Genomic DNA, 27,945 nt, shown 5'->3' with positions numbered 1-27,945 from the left:
ATGATTGGAGAGAATTTTCTGTTGCATTTAAACAGTTGCCAAAAGTATTGATAAAGCTCTTAATTTTATAACTAGCATTAAGCAAAATGACGTTTTCATTTGGCTTCTTAAGATATAATTTTCTAGCTAGTGGAAGAGTTGTTTCTTCTTCCTTTTTCTTCAGATAGATAATACTGCCTGAAGCAACAGCAGCTTTTAAGTCGATACAAAAACATGACATCATGCTCTGAGGTTGACACATGCATTTTAATGCTCACTCTCACTGAATGGCTTTTCATGCTATGGAAAATAATAGAATCTCCAGTGCGTAGGGCTCGGCACTCATCAAATGCCGGCATGCCGCTTTCTGGTTATTCGTCACGACTTTGCTTCTTGCAAGCTGCTTTTCTTCTCTCTCCCCTCCTCCCCCTCCGTGCCTCCCCACTCCTGGCACCTCAACCTGTGGCCTTAAGGCCACTACCCCTGTACGAAATGGTGGGGAGAGAATTGGAGATAAATGGGGCTTGTGGCTTTTCTCTTCTCCTTTTGGTCTTTATTGCTCTGGCCTTTCTTTTCCCTTCCATGTTCTCCTCCCATCGCCCCCACTCCTCTTTCTGCCTTATTGCATTAAGCTCTTTGCTCTGAGGAGAGTTGGACAGATTCAGGGGAGGTAGGAAAAGCAGGAGAATTCAGTTCAATTCAGCCAACCTTTATTAAACACTTACTCTGTGCAAAGCACTGTACTAGACAATGGGATAATACAAAGAAGAATCCAAGAAGCCCTGCCCTCAAAGGATTGATATGCTCTTAGGCTAATTGCACCAATTAGTAGATAGTGCAATGGGTCTGGAGTTAGGAAAACTGCCTCAGACACTTAGCTGTGTGACCCTGGGCAAGTCTGACCTGCCCTGAGGCCCGTGCATTACTGAAGAGGCAGGATTTGGGTACTCCAATGGAAGATGAAAGAAGTAAGAGAACCAGGTGAGAAACACGTTGCAAAAGCTAAGAGAAGGGCCCTCAGAGAATGATCCTCAGTGTCCTGAGGTACAGAGAGGCCAAGGAAGGTGAGGTCTGGGAAGAGGCCATTATCATTCGAGAGGATCAGTAGTCTTGGAGAAAGTGGAGTTTGACCAGTGGTAGGCCAAAATCCAGATTGCAAAACTTGGAAAAGTGAGTAGGCAGTGAGTGAGGGGAAGCAGCAAACAGAGGCTATACTTCTTGGAGTTTGGCAGTGAAAGGGATAAAAGAAAGAGGGTGATAAATTGGTGGGATAGCAGAGTCAGGAAAGGATTTTGTTCTCGAAGGGTTGTCCCATTTTCAGTCTTTATTGGCTCTTTTCGTGTTCTTGGGCAATAGGAAGAGAGAGAGACAGAAATTGATTGAATGGGGATGAGGAGGGGGATGGAGTATGAGATGCTCCATGGGGCTGTCTGTTGAAAGATTCAGGGTGGCATTGTATCCATAGACATAGATACAGGGTCTGGCCTTAGTGAGAAGGAGAACCACTCATTCCCCAGAGCCAGAAGGGAAGAGGAAGGTAATGAATAAAGATGTAGAAGAATGTTCTGTTCGTGTATGTAGTGAGAAGAGAGAAAAGGAGCATTGGGTGAATGGAGTCTGTTTTCTCAGTGACATAGGAGTACAGCATCATCTGCTGAGAGAGAAAGAAGGTTTGGAACAACTACAGAGAAGAGCAAGATAGAGAATCAATCCAGGACTAGTAAAAGCTGACCTGCTCCAGTGAGGGCCTATTCAGGACAGAGGAGACCATCTGCTAAGTGAAGCCGTGAATCTCTGGCGGCATTTAGCAGCTCAGGAGGAAGAGTGGTGTGGAAGAATGGGCATGATGCCTGCCACAGCATGAACAGCAACAGGACAGGGAGGTGGAGGTGGGGGAGGGGGAGGGGGGTTGGGGTTCAAGGGTGAGGCAGTGTAGAGTTGGTCAACTCTAGGGCCAAGACTGCAAAGAGAAGAAATTGAGGTCAGCACAGGAATGATCGATTAGAAAAACAGGGACAGATGGAGGAATTAGACGTTGCAGTGAGAATGAAAGATGGATTTAGGAGGAGTGAGGCAGAGGGAGAGAAAGGCAAAAGATTAAACTCAGAGAAAAATATATGAATTCAGTTCAACGAGCATTAATTTGCCAGGCATTATACAAGGTACTAGGAAGACAAAAAACTATTCCTACCCTTGAGGAGCTTCCATTCTACCATATAGAAATATAAGCCTATGATATGCAAAGTCATTTTAGGATAGACATTAATTACTGGAGTATTGTGAAAGAGGGGAAGGGGGGAAGAAAGAGGAGGGATCTGAACCAGATGATGAACCTAAAAGAAAGAAATATGGTGTTTGGTGATGGTAGTGTCCAGAATGGTCAAAGGGGAGCAAGAAGCTTGCCAACTCTTACTCCTGGCCAGCTCACTGGACGTGGTCACCAGGGAAGGCGACAAGCATTGCAATATCTTCCAGACCGTCAAGATTCTATGAATACTGTAAGACAGAAAAGAGTTTAAGAGGAAGAGAGAGAGGCTGAGAGGATGTTGTTCATGGACAGTATTTGCAGAGGAAAGGGGAATGAGAAGAGTGGGGAAAAAGAATGGAGAGGCAGTGGGGGAAGGGATTCTCAATCTGGGAGATGTCAAACCTGACTCCCTGGGCTTAGATGAGCAGGAGGCACAAATCCGCTAGTCTGAAGTAGCGACCATTTCGGATCTCTGTCTTCCAAGATTTTCTCTCTCTAGCCTGTAGCAACCTAAGGGCTTGTGACAGGGATTTAAAGTCAGATATGGATTCTCAAGAACTGGGCTAAACCCACACAAGGCACCAGTTCAGCTCAGTCATGATTAACTTGAGTTAAAAAAAAGTGTAAAATTGTTTTTGGTGAGGATTATAAAATGATACTGGTTAACACTTAATGCAAGTCAAAATTCAGTTAATTTGATACATATGAATTATTCAGGGGCTTTAAAGTGCTGCTTTGTCATTGGTCTTTACTTGCTGTGCGCTGCTGCATCACATAAGGACCAACAGTTGTGTGTTCATGTTTTTTAAAAAGAGCCCTTAAAAGCAGACAAAAGAAAAAATACCTCAGACAAACATTGACAGTGAGCACGCGTATACACACACACACACACACACACACACACACACACTTTTGTTAGAACCTTAGAACAGAACGATGTAATTGAACAGCATGAACGTGATATAATTCTAAACTAGGACGAGAGGGGAGTGGTGGTGCCAAGATGGCAGAGGGAAAGCAGTGACTTGTTTGAGCTCTTCCCCAAACCCTTCCAAATACCTATAAAAAATGGCTCTAAACAAATTCTAAAGCAGCAGAACCCACAAAAAAACAGAGTAAAACAAATTTCCAGCCCAAGACAACCTGGATGGCTGATTGGAAAGGTATATTGTGCCAGGCTGGGAAAGGAGCGCAGTTCGGCGTGGGCATGCACACTGCAGCTTGCCTGGAGCAGGCCTCAGAGGACTGAATTGTGGGCAGCTGTGGCAGTTTCCAGACTTCTTAACCCACGAATGCTAAAGACAACTTAGAAGGTCAGTGGGAAAAGTCTGTGACTGCGGTGAGAGAAGAAGCTAGGTCTCAGCCGCAAGTCCCGAGTGTGGGCTGTGGCTGTTTCCTGAGCTTCCAGCCCACAGACTGAGGGGGAGTCTAGTGGCTGATCAGAGGGGGATTGCAAGGATCTCTTTGCCAGGGCTGGTGCAGGAATCTCTTACTTTGCCTGTGCTTGGATCTGGGTCACAGTTCTGAGGGGCGGTCCTGGGGCAAGGAGGTGGTGGAGCTTGTTGTGGCAGTGGAGAGGAAACACCTCGCCCCTTATCATAGCACCTTGGAAGAACTGAAAATTTTCAGGTCCCTAGAAGTATCTCTGAAAACAGTTGCACAAAACCCCTGAAGCTTGGAACAGTACCTTCTCCACACTGGAAGCAGATCCCTACCTTAACAACGAGTTTAAAATTCAAGTAATTGGCTGGGAGCATGAGCAAACTGCACAAAAAAAGTCAGACCATAGAATCTTTCTTTGGTGACAAAGAAGATCAAAACATACAACCAGAAGAAGACAACAAAGTCAAAGCTCCTACATCCAAAGCCTCCAAGAAAAATATGAATCAGTCCCAGGCCTTGGAAGAGCTCAAAAGGAATTTTGAGAAGCAAGTAAGAGAAGTAGAGGAAAAATGGGGAAGAGAAATGAGAGTGATGCAAGAAAATCATGAAAAGCAAGTTAACAGCTTGCTAAAGGAGACCCAAAAAAATACTGAAGAAAATAACACCTTAAAAAAATAGCCTAACCCAAATGGCTAAAGAGGTCCAAAAAGCCAATGAGGAGAAGAATGCCCTAAAAAGCAAAATTGACCAAATGGAAAAGGAAGTCCAAAAGCTTACTGAAGAAAATACTTCCTTAAAAATTAGAATAGAGCAATTGGGAGCTAGTGACTTTATGAGAAATCAAGACACTGTAAAACAAATCCAAAAGAATGAAAAATTAGAAAACAATGTGAAATATCTCATTGGAAAAACAACTGACCTGGAAAATAGATCCAGGAGAGAGAATTTAAAAATTATTGGACTATCTGAAAGCCATGATCAAAAAAAGAGCCTAGACATCATCTTTCAAGAAATTATCAGGGAAAACTGCCCTGATATTTTAGAACCAGAGGGCAAAATAGAAATTGAAAGAATCCACCAATCTCCTCCTGAAAGAGATCCCCAAAGGAAAACTCCTAGGAATATTGTAGCCAAATTCCAGAGCTCCCAGGTCAAGGAGAAAATATTACAAGCAGCCAGAAAGAAACAATTCAAGTATTGTGGAAACACAATCAGGATGACACAAAATTTAGCAGCTTCTACATTAAGGGACCGCAGGGCATGGAATATAATATTCCAGAGGGCAAAGGAGATAGGATTACAACCAAGAATCACCTACCCAACAAAACCGAGTATAATTTTTCAGGGGAAAAAATGGTCATTCAGTGAAATAGAGGACTTTCAAGCATTCTTGATGAAAAGACCAGAGTTGAATAGAAAATTTGACTTTCCAATACAAGACTCAAGTGGAACATGAAGAGGTAAACAGGAAAGAGAAATCATAAGAGACTTATTAAGGTTGAACTGTTTACATTCCTGCATGGAAAGATGATATTTGTAACTCATGAGACCTTTAGGGTAGTTGGAGGGAAAAAATTAAATGTATGTGTGTGTATAGATAGATAGATGGCACAGGGTGAGTTGAAGATGAAAGGGTCATATCTGGAGAATAAAATTAAGGGATGAGAGAGGATTATACTAGGAGAAGGAGAAAGGGAAAGGTAGAACAGGGTAGATTATCTCACAAGAAAAAAAACAGAAAAGAAAAGGCTCTTATAGTGGAGGGGAACCGGGGGAAGGTGACGGGGAATGAGTGAATCTTATTCTCATAGTATTTGACTTAAGGAGGGAATAACATACACACTCAGTTGGGTATGGAAACCTGTCTTACCCTACAGGAAAATAGGAGGGGAAGGGGACAAGAGATTAGGGGGATGATAGGAGGGCAGATTGGGAAAGGGGGTAATCAGAAGCAAATACTTCTGAGGGGAGGGACAGGGTCAAAAGAAAGAATAGAATAAGTGGGGGGGGCAGGATAGGATTAAGGGAAATAGAGTTAGTTTTCACAACATGTCTACCATGGAAGTGTTTTACATAACTGCATATGTATAACCTATATTGAGTTGCTTACCTTTTCAATGAGGGTGGGTGGGGAGGGAGGAAGGGAGAAAATTTGGAACCCAAAGTTTTAAAAACACATGTTTAAAAAAAAATGTTTTCACATGCAACTGGAAAATAAGAAATATAGGAAATGGGGTACAGAAATCCATCCTGCCCTACAGGAAAATTGAAGGGGAAGGGGGTAAGAGAAGGCAAGGAGAGATAGAAGGGAGGGTAGAGTAGGGGAAGGGGTATTCACATTGCATGCCATCTTGGGGTGGGGGAAGGCGAGATTGGGTGAAAATTTGGAACTCAAAATCTTGTGGAAGTAAATGTTGAAAATTAAAAATTAAAAAAAAGAAGTAAAAAAATATAAGAAAAAATAAACTAGGACAAGAGGTTGGAACAGCTCAGTCGACGGCATGGAGTATCACAAAGCATGCAGGCAAAACAGGGAAAGGATAAGGGAGAGCAGCAGCATCTTTTTGAGGTTTGCAAACAGCTATAAGGACCAGCGGAGTCACCGTGAAAGAAGCGGAGTCCGCGTAGGGGTGGGGGTAAGCGATGCCAAGCTGGGGGACCCTGATGTCCCAAGAAAAGCAGGAAGAAATGGAGACTCTGATGAGCAGATTTAATGGGAGTGAAACTGTTTCATTCTGAAAAAGGTGCCTTCCCAGAACTTAATGTTTATAAGAAAGAAAAAACTCAAACAGGATTTAAGACTGTTTGCAGTTGTCAAAAGTTATGCCCAAGAAGCACAATGTACAAAGGAAAGAGGCCACACTTAAAAAATTCGAGGAGTTCTTTTGAGCTATAGAAGTTGGGAAGCCCGAAATTATGGATTCTGACCCTAACGTTGATCAGAGCATGTAGACTCACTGAATTGTGAATATGACGGCAATCTCTCTGTATCCACCAGCGTGTGTATGAAGATTTAAAGGAACAGAAGAAAGCTCAGCTGTGCTACTGAAATATATTAAATGACAGAAATGATGATTTTCTCACATCATGAGTGTAGGGTTATCTCTAAGTACAATGTTCAGTAACTTTTTTGATTTTTAAAATTTTGCTTTTATAACTACTCTGTTACTTTGTACTGAATGAATCAGAAATTCATTTTCTTATTCTTTACTGTTATATTACATTAATAAGCAGATAAAACTTATTTTTAAATTTTTTTCATTGCATATTTCCATTGGGCTGGAACCAATTACCATATTTTACATATAATTATAACTTTGAGTAATGTGAATTTGAAAAATGTGACTGTTTTATGGGATTTGTTATTCATATTAATGGGGACATGGCTGTAGTTACATCCCAAGATGTAAAGCTATGAAATGTACCCAGCATGAGTCTACACACTCAGCCTTGGTCAGGCCTGGTATCTGTGACTCCAGACCAGTGCCAGGTCTTTGCCTGAAATCTTTGTCAGCTTTCTGGTTCCAAACACAGTGCTAGGATCTAATACAGGAGAGGAGAGAAAACCTCCCAGCACACGGGGTTATTTAGACCCCAGCACAGCCCAAGCACAGAAGCGAGCAGCGTACAGGAACTAGATCTTGGTAGTGAGACCATAGAAACAGTTACCTGTGCTAGACTGCCAGCCAAACACAGGGCAAGTATGAAAGAGAACGGGTTGGGGAAGTGGGGGAGGGATTTAGAATGTGCCTGATGCTCAATCCTAGAAGTTCTCCGCACCACCCCTGGGCTAGAGGCAGTGTCCAGCTAGAATTCTGTCCTGTGGTTGGTGGGTGTGGGGGTGTGTGTGTGTGTGTGTGTGTGTGTGTCCAGGAGGGAGGCCACTCAAGCTTGCTTTTCTAGGGCTGTAGAATCAAGCTTCAGTGAAATCGGAGGCAGACCCCAAAGGCCCCAGCCAGTGCAAGCCGCATGCCCTCAGACACCGTTGCCTTCCGTGGTTCTTTCCTGTCCTTCAGACAAGGTGCCCCTTCCACAGGCCTTGGCCTAGTTAATAGTAACTTGTATGAAACAGTAGAGCCCGTGGAGCCGTGGCCGCAAAGCAACCTCTCGGGCCCATTCCTCTCAGAACTTCCTTTGGAAGAGATTATTGCAGTATCAGGTTTTTTTAGGAACATTATGGTTACTTGGGAGAAAGAACAAATAACATTGTTGTAACTGTGGACTTGTCCATAATTCTCTTATCAGACATAATCCTTTGTTCACTTAAAGACCTTGTGCTTTGATTCTAAGTGCTTGTGATTTCAACGTCAGCTCCACCTGGGTCACTGTTCTGAAAGGGAAGGCCTGTGCAGCATCTGCTCTCAGCATTCCCGGCGTCCTGGCTCTTTTAGGTCCGATTGATTTGAATCAAGGCAGTTTAACTTAAATGAAGAAATTATTGGCATTGACAGTAGAAGTATAAATAGAATCCTAATGATCTGAACACCTAATTAATAATATAATAATGGCATTTTTATTCTTTAATTACAGATTCATTTCATAATTAAGGCATGAATGAAAGCCCTTTTGTGCCACTATCAGCTGTGCCAAAGGGAGTAAGTAGATCAGTGAATCCCTTTTAAGAATTCAATTATATCTTGTCTGTACTGTCCTCAACTATACAAAGCAAGAACAAGAGAAAGTCGCGTTTGTAACAAGGCCAATACTGGCAGAAAATGTAGCCTAGAATGCTCAGAAATGCAGTTCAGGCTACACATAGAAAGCATACAAATTGTTCTGTCTTCTCCAACAGTGCCCGAAGTGTTATCTGCAAAACTTGGCTGGTTCTTCTATCCTTTTAAATAACCTGTATTTCCTTACAGAAACTATAATTTTATACAATAGTATTTTTAGCACTGTATGTCTACCTCTTCCTTCTGTTTAAAAACTTTCTCAGTTATTATAGTAACCAATAACAAAGTCACCTAAATAACCTACAGGTAATGTAAACATCTAATTTTAATTATCAGTTTCAGCTGCCTCTTCCACCAATTTTTCCCCAAAAACCAATTATACTTTTATCAAGGAGTTTTAGCTCTCTCTGTGCCAACATTTGAGTACTAACAATAAAATAACCAAGAAGCAGGCAAAAGAGGAACCAAGGAACCTGAATGATCAGAATCCTAGAAACTCCATAAACTGAACATTGAAATTTGGCCAAAAAGGCTTACATGTTGAAGAGCCAGTATAGAGAATCCTTCGCAAAATGAGGACTTGACCCTAGATGGAAGTCTTCTCAATCAAGCCTTACAGTGTCCACTGCCTTTGTTCATTTTTCCCTTTGATTGGATGGAGAAGGTAAAAGATGGAGGCCAGTTGTCTTTGGACATGGGTGCCCCAACTTGGTTTCAGGCTTCATCCTTTAGGCAGATATTTACTGAATCCCTATTATGGGGGTGGGTGGATGCTGTGATGCAGACTGCGCCTTCGGGTGGAGCCAAGATGGCAGAGTAAAAGCAGTGACTTGCTTGAGCTCTCACTCAAACCCCTCCAAATACCTGTAAAAAATGGCTCTAAACAAATTCTGGAGCAGCAGAGCCCACAAAAAGACAGAATGAAACAAATTTCCAGCCCAAGACAGCCTGGATGGTTGATTGGAAAGGTCTATTGTGCCAGCCTGGGGGAGGAGCACAGTTCAGCATGGGCACACAGGCAAAGACCAGGCCTTAGCGAACTTGGAGCAGGCCTTAGGGGACTGAATCATGGGCAGCTGTGGCGGTTACCAGAGTTCTCAACCCACAAATGCCAGAGATAACTTAGAAGGTCAGTAAGAAAGGTCTGTGACCTCAATGAGAGAGAAGTTTGGTCCCAGCCCCAGTCTCAATACAGCCCTGGGCAGCAGTTGCTTCCTGAGTTTGGCCCATAGACTGAGGAGGAATCGAGTGGCTGATCAGAGAAGGATTACAGGGATCTCTTTGCTGGTGCTGAGGTAGGAATCTCTTGCTTTGCCCATGCTTGGATCTAGGTCACAGTTCTGGGTGATGGTCCGGGGGCAAGGAAGAGTGCTGGTATGGTGGAGCTTGTTGTGGTGGTGGAGAGGGAATCCTCCTCACAGTTCCAAGGCAGAAAAGAGTGCTTGTGGTCACTCGTAGGCCAGGAAAGGAGTAAACACCTCACCCTTGATCATACCACCTGGGAAGAACTGAAAACCTACAGGTCCCTAGAACTGAAAACAGCTGCACAAAACCCCTGAAGCTTGGAACAGTACCTTCTCCACACTGGAAGCAGATCCCTACCTTAACAACGAGTTTAAAATTCAAGTAATTGGCTGGGAGCATGAGCAAACTGCACAAAAAAAGTCAGACCATAGAATCTTTCTTTGGTGACAAAGAAGATCAAAACATACAACCAGAAGAAGACAACAAAGTCAAAGTTCCTGCATCCAAAGCCTCCAAGAAAAATATGAATCAGTCCCAGGCCATGGAAGAGCTCAAAAAGGATTTTGAGAAGCAAGTAAGAGAAGTAGAGGAAAAACTGGGAAGAGAAATGAGAGTGATGCAAGAAAATCATGAAAAACAAGTCAACAGCTTGCTAAAGAAGACCCAAAAAAATACTGAAGAAAATAACACCTTAAAAATAACCTAACCCAAATGGCAAAAGAGATCCAAAAAGCCAATGAGGAAAAATATTCCTGCAGAAGCAGAATTGGCCAAATGGAAAAGGAAGTCCAAAAGCTCACTGAAGAAAATACTTCCTTAAAAATTAGAATGGAGCAATTGGAAACTAGTGACTTTATGAGAAATCAAGACATTGTAAAACAAATCCAAAAGAATGAAAAAATAGAAGACAATGTGAAATATCTCATTGGAAAAACAACTGACCTGGAAAATAGGTCTAGGAGAGAGAATTTAAAAATTATTGGACTATCTGAAAGCCATGATCAAAAAAAGAGCCCACACATCATCTTTCAAGAAATTATCGGGGAAAACTGCCCTGATATTCTAGAACCAGAGGGCAAAATAGAAACTGAAAGAATCCACTGATCACCTCCTGAAAGAGATCCCCAAAGAAAAACTCCCGGGAATATTGTAGTCAAATTCCAGGCTGCACCTTCTAGGCACGCTTAGTCATGGATGCACAAGACCAGTAGGCTAGGAGGAGCTATAGAGGGAGGCCTATGCCCTCGTTTTACACAAAGCCCAGAAAACTTCATAGCCTTCCCCTAAGTGACACAGTCAGAATGCAGGCCCCCAAGGCCTCGTCTGGTACTTTTTGTGCTGTCTATAAGAAGACCATTGCTTCTCTGTGAGGGAACTTCTAGGTCCAAAGTCTGTCTGGCAGTGGTGCCTCACAAGCATGCCATCTCACTCTATTGAATGGTCTTGGCACAGACCTAAGGCATTAAACACTTGTTTCATGGCATACCTTGTTGTCTCTTAGGAGTCGCTTCCTCCAGGCCTGACCCTTTCTGGGTGCTGGGAGAATAGGGAGGGAAACCTAACTCCTCTTTTTCACTTGTCCACAATCCTTTGATCCCAAGCTTCTCTCTGCTTCTAACGGTACATTTTAATTATTCCAAATATGCAGATGTTGAAATTTATGTGCAGTTTCAGCATTTCAGGGAGCTGCCCTCCAACTGGGAGAATATAAGATGAGTGCCAATAAATCAGCACACGTTTACTCAGGGTCACTTTCAGGTCTTGATAGCTGAAGGGATGCAGAAAGGCTGTGGGGGGGGGGGGCTACCACCTGAACTGGGCTTCAAAGGAAGTTTGGAATCAGAAGGATGGGGGTGAGAAGGGAGAGTTCATGTGGTCCATTGGGATCAGCCAGTAGGGCAGTTGGACTGGAGGAGAAAGTGTAAGAAGCAAGTAATGTAAATATACTGGAAAGGGTGATGGTACCATTAATAGAGATGGATAAGTTTGGAAGAGGGATGGACCTGAAGATAAATGAGTTTTGGTTTGGGCATATTGAATTTGAGTTGCTTGTAGAACATCTGAGTGGAGATGTCTCGAAGGGAGTTCTGAGGGTTTACCCCTCTACACGAGGCTTTTCCTGATCCCCCACCTCCAGCAAAGTTGGAGTTCAGGAGAGAAATCAAGATGGAGATATAGATGGATGGATGGATGGATGGATGGATGGATTTGAATATCACCTGCATAGAGATGACAGTTGAACACATGGGAACTGATGAGTTCACAAAGGGAAAGCATATCGCATAGAGAGAGAAGAGGGGCTTTAGGGATGCCCATTAAGAGTGGGCTGGCAAAGGTGGTTGATACAGCAGAGGATATTGAGAAGACATAGTCAGATGGGTTGGAGAAAGCCTCAAGAAGGCAATGTTAGGGTAGACAAGGGAATGGGGAGTATTGGGGTAGGAAGCTGGTAAATGGTGACAAAAGCTGTAGACAGGTCAAGTAGAAGCCCTTTGGATTTAGCTATTGAAAGAGAATTGATAACCTTGAAGGTAGAAGATACTGAAGTCTGTTTGTAGGAAATGAGGAGGGAGCTGCTAGATAAGGAAAGATTAAAAGTGAGAAAAGGATTGGGAGGTTCAGGGAGACAGAGATGAGGTAGGATGAGATTAAAAAAAAAAAAAACCCTCAAGGCCAGGGGTTAGCCTTGGCTAAGAGAATCCTGAGCTCACCATCAGAGACTGGAGCAAAGGAGATGAGAATTGGGGATGAGGAAGAGGGGGTTTGAGTTATGGACTGGGGAAAACCCCCTGCTAAGGGGGTTGAAGAGAAGGGATTGTGTGGCCAGCTTGAGATAATGTCAAGGCACAAAATACTCTTAAATGCTCACTGCTGAATAGGTAAAACCTGAAACACTTTCTGGGACTGCCAAACAGGTATTTCACTTTCCCCTCTGACTTCCATGTCTCCAGGCTTGGGCGTGGCTCAGCTACCAGTGGGGTGCTTCTCAGAGGAGGGCTGCCTTCATAGGAATCTTTACTCCTCCCTCCAGCAATGGCAAGTGACCCCATATGTGTAGGTCACGTTGTCACCATTACTGTTGCTGGAGAACAGAAGGGGAGAGGTTCAGGAAGTCACGGAGAATCTCACACATGGCACTCAGTTCCTTGTCTCACCTCCTGAGTGGGCAGCTCTTGGGGGCTCGATCAGCAGGCTCTTCTGACGTCCTCTGGTCAGGGTGGTCGGCTCTGCTGCTTCGCTGCCTTCTCCTCCACCTCATCTCCTCCCGGTTTCCCCTCCCCAGATTCCATCTCTGACGTTCATGATTCCAGTGCCCTGTATCTCATCAGCGTTCTTTCTCCTTCATGTCAAGTCCTTCTGCTTTTCCTCACACACAATCTTATCCTACAGGAGCTAGAAATAGAATGGTGGTGATGAGGCTCACATGGGTTGCACGACTTAGTGCCGTCTGTGAACGTTTGCAAACATCGTTATTGTTGTACCGTAGGAACACGGATAAGAATCACACACACGGCAGTGTTGACAAGTATAAGGATTGTATTTACAGAAAAAGAGCCCAAACTTGATCTATAGATGGTGACCAGACTCAGGGCCTGGGATTCCGGGCTCGCTGGGCTGACTTTGAATGTCCTCTCCTCCAATCATTGGCTGCCTGGCCTGGGAAAGGTCCATTAACTTCCCGGGGCCTCTCTCTGCTCAGAGTGGACCAGAAAAACAGCAGTGGCTTTCTCCTAGGTCTAACTCTGTGATAACAAAGTTCTGTGAAAACTGGGGCAGTTGAATGTGGTGGGGGGCTTCTGCCAGCGCTGGAGCTTGTGAGCCTCCTGTTAGGCCACCCGGCGTCCTAGCACTGACGAGGGAAGGCCAGAGGGCGGCGCCGCAGAGGATGCTGGAAACGTCAGATTGTGTCAGGGCCTAGTCCCTCCTCTCTGGTTTGCCCTTGTTGCCAAAAGTGCCACAATTTCAGTTAAAGTTTCAATTGTGTTTTTTCGAAGAAAGGCATTAAGTTATCACTGTAGGAATTTTAAAAAGGCTTTTTTTGTGAAAGACTTCTTTGGGGGGAAATAATTTCTCGGGGATATAACATTTGCTGTGAGATTTAATTTTTCTTTTCCTTTATGATTAAATGATACTTGTAATAGAAATTTCACCTGGTAGAAGAGAGGACTGATAGATAAGTAGAGGGAGCCACGTGGGAGACATTTACTCTCCATGTGTGCAAAGCTAAGCAGACAATCTAAGCATGTGAGAAAATAACTTGGTAAAGAAGAAAAGGCACAGGATCTGAAGTCAAGAGATTTGGGTTATCATTCTGGCTCTGCTACTTGACATACTGTGGGACCAAGGCATGATGCTGGTCCTTTCTGGTCCTGGGTCTATAAAATAACAGTAATTATCGTAGTCATTATTATAGCCAAAATTTATATAGCACTTAAGTGCAAGGCATTAACCTAAGTGCTTTACAGTTATTACCTTATTGATCCTCATAATGACCTGGCAAGGTTGGTGCTACTGTCACCCTCATTTTATAGATGACGAAACTGAGGCAAACAGATGTTAAGTGACTTGGCCACAGTCACGCAGCTAATAAGTATCAGAGGCTACATTTGAGCTCAGGTATTCCTGACTCCAAGCCCAGCGCTCTCTGCACTATGGCGCCACCTAGCTACTGGAACTAACTTAGAACTAATTTAGAAGAATCCCAAAGGCCCCTCCCTGGCAGCTGTGAATTCAGGGATGCCACAAAGTCAATAATGACCCACGGGAAGATTGAGCCTGTAAGCGCACACACCCTCCTGGGATGACCCCAGAAGAGGTTTATTCTCAACTTGGAAAACCCTGGAGGTAACTTGAGTGTGGGGGGAACCCGGTCGTAGAGCCCAGAACATCAAAGCTCAGGAAAGTCTGTGCTGCAGAGAACATGTTTTGAAGAGGAGATCCTTTGAGGGGGTAGGAACGTTTTTTCCCTTTTGAGTTAGTGAAGCCACTAAAAAGGAAGAGTCACGATTCTAAGTGAATGGTGATCTGCTAGAGTAATGAAAGGTCACATGTCATCGGGAAGGAAGAATGAACTAGAAGCCAAGAACTCCAGGCTTCTGTTAGGGAGGAGGAAAGTAGCCCACCTCTCCCTCAGCTGAACCAGGTCTCTGCTGGAGGAGGATTGGTTTCTGATCTCTCACTTCCTTAGATTCTGAAACAGTAGCCCCCAGACGGGAGGATGAATGTAACCCAGGGGAGAAATGCGTATTTTCTGTTCTGTCTCGAGCATCGAACCCAGAGAAGGCGAAAGATTCCAGCATATGGAAATAAGAAATGTCAGCGTCTACCAAAGACCAGTGGGGAAAAAGAAAGGAAGAGGCTCTAATTCCTGTGGAACTAGCTCATTCCTCCTGGAAACAGGCCCAGCTTTTGTATCCTTTTGTGCACCTGGCACACACACAGGAAGGAACACATAAAGCATGCTGGTGCTGTTGCAGAATCTGGTGATGGCCGGCTGAAAGGCCATTGTTAATTGTCATTAACGCAGCCCTTCTGTAAGGACAGCCTGCACGGGTACCTTGTTTGGGCACAAGAGTGGAAGAATGTCTTGCCCCTTTCTCCTCACCCATACTCCTCATGCTTTTTCTTCTCCAGGGAGTGCTGTTTTGTGCCCCTCCCAAGGTAAGTCTGCTTGCAGTCCACGTGGGAACCCAACGAAATGCTTTGTGAAGAGAACTAGGATGGGAGTCATGGTGGAAGGGACCTTACAGGTCAGCTGGTCCAGTACTCTTGTATTACAAGTGAAGAAACTGAGGCTCAGGTCAGGACACCCGGGTTCAGGGTCCGGCTCTGAAACATAAGAACTGAATGACTGTGAATGAATAACTTGTGCTCTCTAAGCCTCGATTTTCCTTATCTCTGAAATGAGGCTGATAAGGTCGCACTTCAGGCCTCCCATGATTGCTCTCGTGAAGGTACCTTGAGACCTCAGAGGTGTGTGTGTGTGGCGGGGGGCCTACGAACACAACAACATCTTTTTCTTCTTTGTGTAACCTTTGGTGCTGTGCACATAGTAGGCACTCAGTAAATGTCTGTGGCGTCATAGTGACTCTTTGAACTTTAGAACCAGAAGGGGTCCCAGGGGAGGTCAGCCAGGCTTCTCGTCTTGCAGAAGTAGAGACTACGGTCCTGAGAGGCCGCTACTCACCTGAGTTTAAACAGAGGACAGCTAGTAGGGACACCTCAACCAGAAACCTTATCTTGTGAGTCTCAGAATTCCAGGTTTGTGAGAGGCCTTGGCTGCCATCTGGTCTAACCCTCATCTAAAAAGGAATACCCCCCTACATCTTCCAGGGCCCCCCTAAGACTGTCAGGGCTTCCCAAAGGTGGCCTTTTATGCTCATACGTAGCGCTTGGGGAGGGTGGGCACCATTCCTACCATCCATCCTCAATTAGCGCCTTTCTAGCGTCCACCCAAGGTCCTGGGCCTCTGGGCCAGAGCGGACCAAGCCTAGTCCTTCTTTTCCATGGTGGCCATATAGATCCTTGAGGATAGCTGGGCCATGTATGCCCTGGCCACTGCAGAGCAGATCAAAGGAATTGGCCCGTTAATGAGGCCCTCCACTTAGAGGATCCAGCAGAGACTAGGCTTGGGAAGAAAACTTGCTCTCCAGGTCATCAGAGCTTTTGTTGACTCCTTTGGGAGACCTTTGGGTTGTTGACTGGTAACATTTCAGAAGGCAAATTCCATTTTATGAAATTGAAGTTTGTACCTGTTTCAAAAGCATCTTTTATTCTTTGCTTTAGAGGAAAGAGGGGAAAGATTCCTGGGTATAGTCAGTCCTTTAAGATGGGATTGTGATATCTGTAATGTAATGTCCATCCTCATAAGTGGGAGGACAGTAACAAATAAAGGACAGTGATTTCTGTTTTTCATATCTAAAGTGAGATTTTACTGAGGGCCTTTGCAAACACTTAGAGGGTTCACCGTGTAATATAAATGTCATCATGTCAGTGGTCAGAAAACACCCCTCTCTGTTGTGGGCTTTCTCACTTTGTTTCCATGCAGGGTGGGCTCTTCTGTTGGCTTCTATTAGGACTTCATAGCCAGGGAAAGATTGGGAGTAGCATAGGAATTGCTCTGTGCTATGCCTTCTGCTAGTAGAGTTCCATCTTGACAGTCAATACGCCAAGAATTGTGGATATCATCAGTTTGGGCACCTCCTCCATCAAAGGAGGTGACAGTCTTTGCTTTAGCTGAGAGATTCACCATCCTGTAGTCAAAGTGTCTGTAAGCTCCTAAAGTGAGCCGAGCTTGTGCTTGGCCATTCCCGTTGTACTCACATCCTTTCCACCATCAGAGATTGCCCTTAGCTGGCCTCGTCTTTGAGGGCATAGGGTCACATGACCTCCATGTCATGATGGGCCATCCAAAGAGGATTTTAGGGGACTTCCTTCGATTATGGAAGTTGTACCACACATTAAGAATGAGGTGGATTTTCGAGCATTTCTATGCAAAGCATGTTGTGAAGTAATTTAACAGATAACAAATAATTGCACTGAAATTTGGGTAATGAACAGTACGAAATATTTCATTTCAAATAAAGTTTACAGCCAAATTGGAGGGGCCTTTAGGTACCGTTTTCCTGTAAAAAATTATGATTTAACCAGAACACATGTTGTTTCAGACTCTGTCACTTCCAAATGTTTTCATATGCTCCATATTTGTGAGTTCAGGACTAGCATTTGTACCACACATTAAAAACACTCAGTCTTTTTTTTTTTTTGTTAACAGTTGTGTCTTCACTGCTATAAGTATCCAGACTTACTTCCCTCATGTTTCCATGTTGACTAAATGGTTCAGAGTGGAGACGGTTATCTTGTTTGATCCATCTTTCTTTGCTGTGAGGTCACACAGCTAGGAAGTGTTGTCTTCTCAATCTGTCCTCTGTGGAAAGAATGCCTTCCATCAAGAGGAAGTGTTGCTCCTCTATTGAGGGCCCCCATTACTGCATGGGGTACCCTCCTCTCCAATGCTCAAACCCTCTCAAACTTCTCCTTCCTCCCAGGAACTCTTCTAGTCGGCCTTACTCAGTTAGACCGTATCAAATTCCTGGTAGTTCACAGTGACCTGCACCTGTCTTCCCTGTCTTCCCTGTCTTCCCTGTCTTGGAGATACATATGATTCACCGTTTCCTCTGCCCAGATGCTGCTTTGAACTCCTCCATTGTCTTCCCAGCTAGATTATAAGTTTTGTGTTTTATTAATGTCTTTTACTTTTAGACCACATTCATTTCCAAATCCATTCCTCCCCATTCCCCCACAAGCAAGCCTTCCCTTAAACAAATTTTGAAAGATAAAACAGCTCTGTAAAGCTAACTAGCACCTGAGGGCGTGTGCAGCATCCCTTACCCGAGTCTCCCAGCCCTGCAGTGAAGGCAGGGAGCTGCGTTCTCTTTCTGAGGCCCAACTGGGTCATTGTATTTCATAGCATTCCATTCTGTTTTGTTGTTGGAGCCATCATCCATGCTGTTTGCCCAGCTCTGCTTGCCTCACCTTGCATCAGTTCATCTAAGTCTCATCTTATGCTTCTCTGAGTTCTTCACATTCCTCATTTGTTACAAGACGGTATCATTTCATTAGCTCTGTAGACCACAATTTGGGTCATTCCTTCAATCAATAGGCATGTACTTGTTTATAGTTCTTTACTTCCACAGAACATGCTACCATGACCATTTCAGTGTCTGGGGGGCCTTTCTGTCTGTCTTTGACTTCCTTGGAATATGGGCTTCACCAAAGGCAGAAACATAAGAGTTGGGTTTTTTTTTAAGCATAAGTCCAAAGTGCTTTCCAAGGCGGTTGGACCAGTTCATAATTTTACCAGTTAGTGTGCCTGGCTTCCAAACCCTCCAAGAGTGACTGTTTCCATATTTCTTATCTTGACATTAGGCTGGTTGTGAGATGAAACTTAGGAGTTGTTTTGATTTACATTTCTCTCGTTAGTAACTCAGATTGCTCTGATTTCATGATTCTTTTGAGAACTCATTGCTCATTTGACCACTTATCTATTGGAGACTAGCTTCTGGTCTTCTGTACTTGTGTTTATTCCTCATACAGCTTAGCTATCAGATCCTTATCCAAAATATTTGATGCAGAGATTCCCACGCCTCCCTCCATCAGCAAGTTCCCTTTTTAACTGTTTTGATTTTATCATGCAGAACTTCAATTGTGTGTCGTCTAGATTATAAACCCCTTGAGGGCAGAGAAGGATTGTTTAGTTTGGAGTCCCAAAACATTTATCTGAACATGGTGTAGTATTAATTGTATGGGGTGATAGACTGCTGGACACTGTATCAGCTGGGTTTACTTAAATGTTTTTTTTTTAATAAGGAAGGGTCCAATGTTGGACATGAGGAACTTATTCAGAAAAGACTGAAGTCAACGTAGAAACAAAAAGTATCAGTGAAGCTTATCTCTGGAGAAAGAACTAAAGCCCCTAACGTGGAGTCTGGAGACCTGGATCCGGATCTCACTTGTGCCGCTAACTCCCTGGATGTTCTTGAGTTCACTGCTTTACCTCGCTATGCCTCACTTTGCTTATTTTGCAGACAAAATTGAGGGTGTGAAACTAGAGGCGGCACAGTCTTCTTCACCTCTTAGATCTTTTAGTTATGTCATTGTGCCTTCTCATATGACCATCATCAGCCTTTATTTGTTGGGGGCTACTATCTGGGTGGCACCATTAGACCCTGGGAGCCCCCTCCTTTTCTGGCATAATGTTATGTTGTCTGGGACATCCATGAACCAGAATCCCCTGGATAATATGACTAAGGACATCTGGCCTTTCCGTCAAGCGAACTCCCTGCTTACTGACATTCTCCGTGAGGCCATAAGAGAGAGCTCTCATTGTTAGGGAGGTTTCCTTGCACCAATCCTGATTTGTCTCTATAACTTTCTGTTGCTTCTATTTACAGACTCTAGGGGCAAATGCTGTTCCCTCTTCTGCTTGGCAGCCCTTATGGCCCAGCAGGCCTTCTCTCCTCCATGCCAGTCCCTTCAGCCAGTCATCATAATGGCATGATATGAAGGTCCTTCAGGACCCTGGTTCCTGCTTGCCCTCCTCTGGACACATCCTGCTAATCAAGCACTTGCTGAAATATGAGGCATAGAGCTACATGTAGTAGGCATGTCACATAGACTGGCCGAATGAGTCAGTGAATTATCTCAAGGGGTTTTGTGAATTTATAATAACATACAGAGGCAGCTGGGAGTTGTGTCTGGAGAGAGCCCCAGGTTGGCTGTGTGGCCCCAGGCCACTCCCTTAATCTCTCACTGCCCCCATTAACCCTCTCACGGTCCACGGGAGCAGTTCTTTATACAGATGACACCCCAGACCAAAAAGTGAATAAACTAACGTACATGGGTTGGGGGGGAGTGGAGTTTGGTGGAATGAGGACTCTGGGTTCATGTGAATCTTTGCTCTGCCGTGTACTACCTGCTTGACATAGAACAAAATTACCTTTGTGACTTAATTTCTTTATACATAAAATGAAGAGTCTAGGCTACAGATGAGCCTGTGACTCTGTGATTGATTCTACATGAAGCAATTGGGGAGTAATTAATCCCTAAGTTATATCTGTATTTCTAGCTAGAAGAGCTGTAAGAATTGAGAGGACAAAGATAATTGAGGGCAAGAATAGTCAAAGCACTCATCTAGCTCTGAATCCGAGTTTGTCCAGTCAGTAGGCATTTCTCAGGTGCCAGGCACTGTGCCTAAGCATTGGGGGTACAAAGAAAGGCAAAAACTCGTCCCTGCCCTTCAGGAGCTCACAGCCTACTGGGGGAGACAGCATGCAAACAGCAGCCTCCAGACAAGGTGTTTACAGGGTAAAGTGGAGGTGATCCTCAGAGGGCAGGCAGATTTGGGGGGAGCCAGAGGGCAAGCTGAGGACGGAAAGCATTCCAAACGGGCGTGTTGGATAGCCGGTGTCAAGAGGGAGGGCACATTGTGGGAGGAGAAGCCGATGAAGGCCTAATGGATGAGGTGGAACTCGACCTGGACCTTGGAGGTTGGCTGTGAAAGGGATCAGAAGGAAAGTTTACGTTTCCAGAAGGAAAGCAGACACTTTGATGTGGATAGCTGGTATTTTGCCCTTGCCCATTTGTACACCTCACCTCATTTGACCGCAACCGTTTGATGTATGTGGTGCATTTTACCGCCAATGCTCCCGAAGCAGCAAAGTGATCACAGAGCTGTCAGGCCCCAGAATGAGGGCTCCCCCGGCAGCCTTCAGACTCCGAAGGAAGCCCTCTCCTCACTGTCACCTCTGCCTCTGCCAAGTGCAGACTGAAGCACCCAACTGCTCAGGAGATGGAGGGCAGGCTCCATCTGAGGAAGCCCAGGTACGCGTTGGACAAAATTAGCATGCCAGTCCAATGGCAATTCTTAAAGAATTGAAGTCAAGGAGCTGAAAAATTTCCTTCACCATCTCACCCCTGGAAGGAGGGAATGCCAAACCTTCAGTATTCTGAGCACTGCAGAATGCTAATTGATCCACTGTCCCCTGGAGGACTTTGGGAAATTGTTGTTAATGTGATAGTCAGCTAAAATCCAATGTGGGATCTCTTCCATCTGTTACCACTTGAATCTGTGCTAATTACTTCAGTCTCAAAGAGGAGACAAAGTGAAGGAGCCTGATAGGATTCCCTTGAATCCTTCCTCTCTAGTCATCATTTGGTCCATGCCTAAGCATGGCGGGCTTTTCTCCTTACTCTCATGCAGGCCATCCACCTGTCCACTGAAGGCAACCCAGGAGCGTTTCCAACGCTGACCGTCAGGTCTCTCCTCTGCACAGAGCTCATCTACAGGAGTTCTCCCACGGGGAAGGGGAAGCTGGGAGTTACACACCCTTTCATTTGACCAGCTTTCCATTGCCCCTTCTAAGTATCTGTGACTTTGTTTTTGAAGGATCATCAAGGATATTTTCTGCACAGATATTCCTTATATAGAAACATTTTTTCTTTTCTCCCTAAGCCCTTTCCCTATGCTTGTGACTTTGGTAGAAAGTTTATTTATAAAAAAAAAGAATGGCACCTATTGGCTAATTTTTGTGAGGGCTGAATGAAGGATTTCTCCCAAGAGTGAAAATAAATAAATAAGTTCATGTAAGAAATTAGATGACTGTGCTTCAGGGAGAATATGTTGTGTATGCAGTTGCCATAGGAACCCAGCAGCTAGACATTTGAAACAAGAGCTTATAATATCTCTCCCATTTACCAATTAGAAATCAGAGATGAGCTGCATTCATTCTCTCTCTTGGCCCAAATCTGCTTTGGCACATGCAGTTATGTAAAATATGCTCCTGGTTTGGCATATTTGCTACTATTTGAAGGAAGGAGGGAGCACAGGAGGTTGCCCTGTGTTAAAATTGTATGCTTGAGGCATAGAAATAAAATATAACTGCAGGGGAACCCTTCTAAGAAAATCATTCCCTTCAAACACATGGCAGGACCATCAGAGAGCCAACAGCTGGGCCGAGCTGCCTTTTCCATAATTAACAGATCTAATTATTTCCTTAAAATCGAGAAACATTTTCAGAATGTTAGATGTAATTGGTACTGCCTAATTGATTGTCAGTGATGTCATCTGCTGAAAATGCTTTGCTCCTTAGTTTATTCCTTTCTTAACATGTGTGATTCCATTTCACTAGAGGCCAGGCGCTTCTGAATAATTGCTGTGCACCCTGCTAGCGGGCATAAGTTAGCTTTCAATTTCATGTTTTATAAATGAGAGTGCATTGAAATTCAGGGATCAAATACATGAGTTTGAGGGATGCTTGCAATTCAACAAATTTTCCCGAGCCTAAATTTGTTTTCAACTAGTGATGACAGAGTCCGACATGACATGACTGGTGTAAAACCAACGTGCTGTTTTCTCATAGGCCCACAGATTGAAACAGTATTACGAAATAGAGGGACGTTATCCATTCTTTTAAAGAGGGCATGGCCCACTCAGACCTAAATATCAGGCAGTCATTCATCTACCAGTTTCCATTTTCTTAGATTGAGCCCCAGGCTCCATCTTGTCAAGATCTTCTTAATCCTGACCATCCTCCTTTGCATTCCCCAAGATCTCAGCTTTATGTTGTCTGCAAATTTGATAACTCATACATAGTATATCATATATCAAACCTATTATCAGATAAAGGTAAAATCTATCCCTTTATTAAGTCAGCAGGTCGCAGAGCAGGATCTGTGGGCTCCTTGGAGTTCTCCAACTGCATTCAGGGTGTCAGAGAGGTCAAAACTATTTTCATAATAATATAAATATGTTAATTGTCTTTTAAAATACTCCTCCCTTTTCTAGCTACAAACACCCCCAGACTCTCCCTTAGAGGCCGCTAGGTGGCACAGTGGATAGAGCACTAGGTTTGCAGTCAGAAACACCTGAGTTTAAATTCTCAGACACTTACTAGCTGTGTGACCCTGGACAACTTAGCCTCTGCCTCAATTTCCTCCTCTGTAAAATGAGTATAGTAGTAATAGCACCTACCTCTCGGGGTTGTTGTGAGCAGCAAATATTTGTAAAGCACTTAGCATAGTGCTGGCATATAGTAGGCACTTAATAAATGCACATTCCCACCTTCCCTCCCTTTCTTCCTGTGTAAGGCCAGATTTTCACCAAGACAACATCACAACTTGAATGCAGGAGCAGATATGAGAATCCAACTGTCATCTATTAAGCCATACATTAAAGAGATGTACAAAAATGGGTAAAAACAATGTTCACTTTTTTACTTTTTAAGTTATTTTTAATTTTAGAATGTTATTTATATTAACATGTAATGGAATTATTGTTAAGTAGCTTAATAATTATTTTAAGAATTTATCAATTTTAACTTCTAATATTTTTGGTACAATTAAGTGGTACATTGAATTGAATACTGGGCCTAGAGAAAGGAAGACTTTCAGTTCAAATCTGGCCTAAGACACTTACTAGCTGTGTGACCCTGGGCAAGTCACTCATGCTGTGCTGGCTTCAGTTTCCTCATCTGTAGAATGGGGATAATAATAGCACCTCCCTCCCAGGGTTGTTGTGAGGATCAGAGGAGATACTTGTGACAAGCACTTAGCACAGTGCCTGGCACCGAGTAGTAGGTGCTGTATGAATGCTTCTTTACTTCCTATGTTCTTCATCTCCATGTTGTAGCATCTATCACCTCCACCCCTGCCACTTACTTTGCACGCTTGGTGTTTACTGCCCTGGGTGCACAGCCTGGAGGACAATGTCCGTTTCATTTTTGCTTTGAGAACAGTTACGTAGCCATGCAGTCAGGACAAAGTAACACACATTCAGTGTGTCTGAGTTCTGTCCAATTGAGGGAGAACAAAATGGGGCAGGACCAATAGTTTTGGTTTGTTTTGGGGTTTTTTTTGTCTTTTAACTGAATGTGAATCATAGCTCTGCAGCCTACAGTTTGCTCTTTTGTAAAATATTAATTGAATTCGATGATCCCCAAGGCACCCCAGCTTTTAGATCCTGTGTTTTTGTATAAAAGAAAGGAGGAGATGAAGTTTGAGTTGGAATGCACCGCAGATTGACAGGGAGGGCCAGTGAAAGGAAGTGGTGTCGTCCAAAGCGTGGGCCTGAGAACTGGGAGGTGGTGCTTGTGTCTAAGAAAATAAATTGGCCTGGCTGCTGTGGGGGTTCCATGTTGGGGAAGTTTTAAAGGTGGCCTGCTTGAGAAGTGTAGGCCTCAGGTGACACACGACGGGGAGTCAGTGCCTCTCTTGGGCTTCATCTGAGATAGGCAATCTCTTCGTCCCCTCCGCCACTGCCACTTCTCAGACATTTTAGAAAAAGGAAAAAAAAATGTTGTCGTTGATGATTCAAGATGCCCAACACACTTTCACTGAAAAACTGAGTGTGTGACCATCATAAGCTAGGAAAAACTCTAAAGGCAGAAGCTGAAACATCAAAGAAACTTCCCAACAATCAGAGCTATTAAAAGTGAAGTGAACAGGCTGCCTCCGGCAATGAGACTGCCTCGTTCCTGGAGGTCAGGCAGAAGCTGAGTAACTAGGTTGGGGGAAGGATGTGAAATAGACATCCGACTTCTGAGCAGAGTTAGACTAGGCCAGGAGTGGGGAATGAACCTGTGGCCTTCAGGCCACATGTGTCCTTCTAGATCCTTAAGGGTGGCCGTTTGACTGAATCCAAATTTTCCAAAATTTACCCAAAATTTGGATTCAGTCAAAGGGCCACCCTTAAGGATCTAGAAGGCCACAGGTTCCCCACCCCCAGACTGGGCAGTTTCTTATACTCTCTAACTGGGGTTTCCATGTATTTCTTTTTCAGTCAACTTTTTTATTTGTTTATAGATCTTTTATAAAATCAAAATAATAATGCATACAAATTTGATAACCAAAGTACTTTGCCATGGCTTTGAAATAATATATTTTTTATTTTTTAAAGAAGTAAGTAGGTAGGAGTTTTATTGTAATCATGCTATATGGCTATTCACTAAACAGTGTTTCACTTTTAAGGTATTTTGCCTATATTTTTTCCCAGAACTGCAATTTTTCTTATGTATCAGTGGTCACTTGGCACTCACCAATTTTTTTTTTTTTAACATTTTTGAGTTTGTGTGAGCTAAATTAGTACCCCATTGATTTTGAATAATTTGTTTGCAGCCCACCAATTAAGTGGCTTCTTGATACAGTTTTTTTTTTGTTGTTTTGGTTTTTAGGCAATTGGGGTTAAGTGACTTGCCCACGGTCACACAGCTAGTAAGTATCAAGTGTTTGTTCTGAGGCCGGATTTGAACTCAGGTCCTCCTGACTTCAGGGCCTGTGCTCTATCCACTGCGTCACCTAGCTGCCCCTCGATACAGTTTTCTTAAGAAATAATACCAGAATTTATTTTAAGAGGGTCTTTTAACAAAATTAGATGCTTGTTTACTTCTTGGAGGAAAAAAGTATGTTGATTACAGTAGGGGAGAGACATCTTAACATTTACTGGCTAGTTAAATTATCATTGTAAACTTAGCTTTTGGCATAGCTATAAATGTACCTGAGTTTGGGAATTTTTTTTAGGATTCTGTTTGTCCCATTTATGCGTCAAATAAGAAGATTCATAATTAGTTTCTGAACATTGAAGCCCTTTTAAGGAACCAAAGGGAACAAACAGCTTTTTCTCTGTTGTTGGAAGGGTGAGAGCAGAATCAAGCCATCTGGATGAGCAGAAAATTATTTAGAATTCTTTCCAGTATAATCAGATGATGTAGAGACATTAAAAGAAAAAAAAAGTGATACTGCTCATCACAAAGTTGGATTTTTCCAAATGGCATAAAAACTGTTCTGAAGGATGTCAATGATAAAGGGGTGAGCCTTTCTCTGGGATCTATGGCGAGGCATCCATCAGGATTTGGATAATGATCTGAGCATCAGTGGAAATGGAGCTGTCTCCAGCTGGCTGTAATCAGGGCTGGATTGTTTCGTGCATCGGAGACGCTGAGGTTTCTTTTAATTCATGGGAGCCACAGCCATCCCGTTCTGCTGCTCGTTTCCTGTGACATGAAAGCCTTCATTTAGTTCTCACAAAGAATTTGAGTGAAAGCAAACAGAGATGTGTAATGTGGGGTCACCATTATTAACATCTTCGTTCTCTGATATGGAAAGGGAGGACTGAGGAACGGTTCAGCTACATTAGCAAAATAACCTGGAGAGCCCTACTTTGAAATCGATGGGAAAGAGGGAAGTGTGGTCAGAGAGCACAGTGGGCAGAGTATACTCAGACATCTGCCATCTGTAAATCCTCATTTCTAATGAGGAGCTCTCTCAGCTTGAGAGATCTAGCAGTGGGTTGGCAGCTTTAGTGAGCAGTTCATTGACAGTTGGAAATAGTTATTTCAGTAGGACATCACATGGAGTGAAGGCCTACTTTTTATGATCTTTATTTTAATGATGTATCTGTTTACCTAATTATGTGTAAAAGTTAGTGCATTGTACATGAAGAGAGTAGACAACATGGTTAAGACGGAGATATGTTTTCCTGCCTGTCCATGTTCCTTTAAGGGACTTAGTGTTTTGATATGTTCCGGATTCTTGTAGATCTTTGCTCTCGTCAGTCAGTAAACATTTATTAAGCATCCACTGTGTACCAGGCACTGTGTAAGCACTGGGGATTTAAAAAAAAAAAAAAAGGCAAAAGACAGCCCCTGCCCTCAAGGAGCTCACCATCTAATGGGGAGATAACAAGCAAATATGTAAAAACAAGCTATTTACCAGACAAATAGGAAATAATTAACAGAAAGAAGACTTTGGAATTAAGAGGGTTGAGAAAGGCTTTAGCATCACAACTCTGCCATCCTTAATGTAGAGAGTCTATGAGTTGTTGTGGGCTGATAGCCAAGTCTTTGGTCTTGAATCTCTCTGAATGTGGTTCTCCTGATCTGGCACTGCTATTTGCCTGCCCGTCCTCCAGTTCTTTCTAGCGTGATTGGACCTGCCAGGGATTGTATACCGTGCATAACCTTAGGGATTAAAAGGTCTCCTCTGTGCTGTGATAAGATATCAGAGTAGGGCATTAGTGCAAGATCTTCTTTACTTATTCATCTCTAATAGGAGCTCACTGGAACAAAATGGTTGGTGGTATAATAAAAGAAAATATTTAAAGCCATTTGGTATACTACTGAATAATTGTAATAGTAAAGAATATTTATAAGATTTTAAATTAATCAACATGTTTTCAAAAAAGCAGATTTGTCAAAATTCACATAAGGCTTGATCTGTAAATATGTGTTAACTTTTTGAGATGCAGGCATTTCATACTATTGCCTACAGGAGGTAAAATTGCAGAACTAATATTTAATAATTTCATCCCTCAAAAGCTGGAGGAATCGACAGAATTGATTCTCTTCAGGATCTAATATTCATCATCTGGGAAGACCTGGTTGCTGGGGTGGAAATGTTGGGACTGTTGGGAAATGACCAACCTCCCCTAGAGCTTCTTATAGAGACAAGGAAAACCAGATGTCATCTGCCGAGCATTAGTCCAGATTCTAGGAGAACGGCTTTCAGAGCTAGCATTCAGAGAAAGGACGGGTAAGACTCCAGAGAGGGGAAGTCAACCCACAAAGAGACAGGAAATGCTTAAGAATGACATTCGGAAGACACCAAGGGAAATAATCCTGAGGAGAGAAAAGAGCAGCTCTCTGTGTGGAGAGCCTCACTCTCAAACTTAGGTGGAAGAAAATGCCTGGCAGAGAAAAGCAGGTCCAGTAACAGACTGGATGCAACACATGGTCCTTCCTGGGTGAGGAAAGGACAGTGAGGGCTGGCAAGAAGGGAGTGGTTAGCTGCTGCTGTGTGAGGGCAGAGAGGAGGGTCTGAGCGGGGAGAGGGTCGCTGATGGCGAGACTGAAGGGAAGTAGGACC

At 43.5% G+C, this 27,945-nt stretch overlaps 1 protein-coding gene across 5 annotated transcripts in view; it reads left to right on the top strand.

The window, feature by feature from the left end:
• Positions 1 to 27,945, top strand: part of PEAK1 (pseudopodium enriched atypical kinase 1) — a 278,957-nt gene that overhangs the window by 136,547 nt on the left and 114,465 nt on the right. The window lies entirely within an intron of this gene.

This window comes from Vombatus ursinus, unplaced genomic scaffold (genome assembly GCF_900497805.2).
Source record: "Vombatus ursinus unplaced genomic scaffold, bare-nosed wombat genome assembly UNPS02014847.1, whole genome shotgun sequence".
Taxonomy (NCBI): domain Eukaryota; kingdom Metazoa; phylum Chordata; class Mammalia; order Diprotodontia; family Vombatidae; genus Vombatus; species Vombatus ursinus.
This window is presented reverse-complemented; position numbering and strand designations above follow the sequence as displayed.